The sequence below is a fragment of the Salminus brasiliensis genome, chromosome 14 (genome assembly GCF_030463535.1).
Source record: "Salminus brasiliensis chromosome 14, fSalBra1.hap2, whole genome shotgun sequence".
Lineage (NCBI taxonomy): Eukaryota > Metazoa > Chordata > Actinopteri > Characiformes > Bryconidae > Salminus > Salminus brasiliensis.
Window position 1 is genome coordinate 34,340,126 of NC_132891.1, and position 3,973 is coordinate 34,344,098.

Here is a 3,973-nt window from a genome sequence, read left to right on the forward strand (position 1 = left end):
TTTTATTTAATTACTATATAATAATACATATAGAAAAAAATATTACAAATATATTACATTTATTTAATTATTATTTATCTGTCGTACTTTACCTTTTCCTCCCCATAACTATTTATCTATTTTATTTCTGGTAAGATGACACAGAATCCAAACCGCTGAATAGTGCAAATTCCTCAACAACATGTGAAGCATGGTGGTGGAAGCATCATGTTGTGGGGATGCTTTTCCTGGGTGAGGGCTGGGCTGAGGACGGGTGGGTGGTAAAACTAAAGCACGAGACCAAAGCAGATCTGCCAGGAGGAATGGATGAACACCACTCCCAACCAGCGCGGAACCGTCCACCGGGCCTCCCGGGCAACTCGGTCTGGTCAGAGGTGAAGGACGGACCACCCTGGGCACCTCGAGCGGCACGTGAAGACAATGGGAGGATGCGTCCTGCGTGAATTATTCATCAGAAAGCTCAGCAGAGCTTAGCAGTCCGCTCACACACTCGCAGCACGCACAGCACACGCCCTGAGCGCCTGTGTTTGAAGCCTGTGTAGACACACACACACACACACACATACACACACACACACACACACACACATTAGTAGGCCTCTGTGGGCCTTTGTGTGTATGTGCGTACACACTCTCACACAGTCTCAGATGTACCTTCCTTCAGTCTCTCTCTCTATCACTTCCACACTGGCCTTCTCAAGGTACGGTCCAGCAGCTTGACCCCTGTGTACTTTTGCACCCCCCCACCTCCACCCCCCACCGGAGTCCTCCATATGTCCATTAAGATCTTAAAGTAACAGCGCTAATGCTGCTAACAGTGCTAGCTGGTGGCTACTATTCACACTCAGTATAAATGTGCCCCAAAATGTCACACTGTATTTACCCTAGATGTCCAAAAGTTTGTGGACACCCCTTCTAATGAATGCATTCAGTTGCACACATTTTTGCACATATATGCAAATGCACAATGTCTCCACAGGCCCTGTGGAGAAGGTCTGCCATTAGAATAGGACTCTCTGGAGCAGACAAACATCATGAACCTATTGGCACCATGCCACGTAATGCCAGACGTGGGCTAGTGGGGTGTAAAGCCCCCCCAGCAGAATTGAGCTGACGGTGTTGTCTGGAATGATGGATGGTGCTCCATCCAGTATTTTTAGGATGGCTTGGGTAGTTGGGGATGGGTTTCTCTCAGCAATGCTCCTCCAAAATCTAGCGGAAAGCCTGTGAGGTGTCCCAATACTTTTGTCCATTTTGTGCAAATGCCTGACACTCATGAGAGCCCTTCACTTTTACTATGACACTCATGACTGACCACTGAAACCTGTGTCACATTTTGCGGACGCTAAAATGCTCTAAATGGACAAAAGTATTTGGACACCTGCATTGACAACCATTCATTGGTTTCCTCCGAAATCAAGGCTATTGAAAAGAGCTCATCCTGCATTTGTTGGAGTGACTGTCTTTACTGTCCAGGGAGAAAGACTTTCTACTAGATTTTAGAGGAAGAACATTGCTGTGAGGATTTGATTGCATTGACAGCAACAGGAGGTAGTTACCTCATACCCAATTTAAAAAAGAGAGCACTGCTCTACAGCTCTCTGCTGGGGTGGGGTGGGGCTTTATACCCCTCTAGCCCACTAGTAGCTGAACGCTACTAGTCATTAGAAGGGGTGTCCACAAACAAAAATGAGGACATATCTAAGACATGTACAAAACACCGAATCACACCCCGAATAAGCACAGATAAAGAATCCCTCCAGGAAATGCACCTCCAGCCCTCAAACTACGAAAGTAGTTCAGCTAGCCTAGCTTTGAGAGAAGTTCTAGCATATATTTAGGTCAACATCAAAAGCTTCAATCACGGCTCTGACACAGATCAGAGCTGAAACCAGCAGGGAGAGAAGCTGAACAGCCGGATTCTCCATATGCCTCGCCTGATCAGTCTCATTCAGCGCTAACGTGACCTCTAACACCAACCAGGCTAGCCCACGCCTCATCTCACTGTACTGAGGGTCCTGAAAAGGCTCTTCTTCAGTGCAGTGCAGTGCTATTCCTAGAAGAACCTCCCTTGCTTCCCTAAAGAACCTTACATAGACCAAGACTGGAAGACATCGAGTCCAGGTCAAGGCCAAGATGATTTTTCAGAATTTCTCAGGACATAAAACTGTACAGAAAAGGTTACCCTGAGGTGCGAAACCTAAATGTGCTCCCAAGTCTGAAATGATAAAGCAAAGCTCTCCTAGCTCCCACCTGTATATCTGATCAATTAAATTAAAGATGGAAATCTCCCCAGTGAAGCTTTATGGGAAGGCGTTGAAGGATGCGCGGCTTTCGGGTTTATTGCTTTCCAAGTCAAAGGCAATAAGACACAGCACTGCATATGAGATTAGCTTAACTCTGCTCAGCATACAGAGCGCTACGACCTCTAAAGAGCCCTCAAATCCCTCATTAAACACATCTTAAGAAACTCAGCAACGTGTGTTCGTACAGTTTGAGTTCCTAAAATCATACGTCAAGCCAGACTCAGGGATCTTTGTGACACTTTGTATTAAAACTGGCTCCAACTGTACTTCCACTCACTGGACAATTTCGAAACTTAATGAGCTCAGCTGTGTAGTTGCTGTATGACCCCAGGACAGCAGTTGTCCACGTGTACCACATCGAGTCTGAGTCAAGATCAAGACCAGGGAACATTGAGTCTGAGGTCAAACCAAAATCAGGAGGACTATGTCGCTAATTTCAAGTAGTAGTTGAGCCTGAGTCAAGACTGAGACCAGGAGACATTGAGTCTGAGTCAAGACCAAGACTTGTAGTAGTTGAGCCTGAGTTAAGACTGAGACCAGGACACATAGAATCTGAGTCAAGACCAAGACTTTGTAGTGGTTGAGTCTGAGTTAAGACTGAGGCCAGGACACATCGAGTCTGAGTCAAGACCAAGATTTTGTAGTGGTTAAGTTCGAGTCGAGATTCAGACCTGGACGCATCGAGTCTGAGTCTAGACCAAGACTTGTGGTATTCGAGTCTGAGTTAAGACAGAGACCAGGACACATCGAGTCTGAGTCAAGACCAAGACTTTGTAGTAGTTGAGTCTGAGTCAAGACCAGGACACATATAGCCGGTTTCCCAGGCGTGGATTAAGCCTAGTACTGGACTACAAAGCATTTTGAAAGAAAAATAGTCCATGAAAAGGTTTAATTCCGGTTTGGGAAGAGTCTGAGTCAAGGGTTAGACCGGGATGGATTGAGTCTCTTTCAATACCAAGACCAGATCACATCAAGTCTTAGTCACGACCAAAACCAGGACACATTCAGTCTTATTTAGGACACAGCAAGTCAGAATTAAGACCAAGACCAAAATGGGGCACAATTAAGTCAGAAGCCAGAACAGATTAAGCTGATGTTTTTATTACAGCCATAACAACCTGCTGCAGAGCAATTTCCCCCATCATATTCCTCCTCCTCATTTCGGATTCTATAAACCACATTGGTCAGGGCCTCAGCCAAGGCCCAGGCTTTGATTGAAAACCCTCACAGACACCTGCACTGCTCTCAGCCCCGATATCTGAGCCTATTACAGCCCCGCCTCCACGTCCTGCAGCCTCGTAAATAAGGCATGCTCAAGAACTGAAGGAGCGAGAGAGGAATAATTGACGGTTTGGCCACTTCTTTCAGCCAGGAGAGAGGGAAAGGTCAGTCGGATGTTGGGCAGGTATTTGCGGCAGGTGATGACGGTGGGATGGAGAGTGGGGGTGGGGGGGTTACTGCCAGGTCAGTGGGGTGAAGCTATTGTGCAGTGTGGAGAGAGCGAGATAGGCATTTAGAGGCTCATCTGTCTCATGGATGGCCTATTAAACCAGGTTTTGAAGGAGGAGGAGTCAGAGGGAGATGGATAATGGTCTAAACGGAATGAGAAAGAGCATGCATGTATAAAATTGCGATAGTTGTGAAAGCTCTTCGCACACATGTACTGT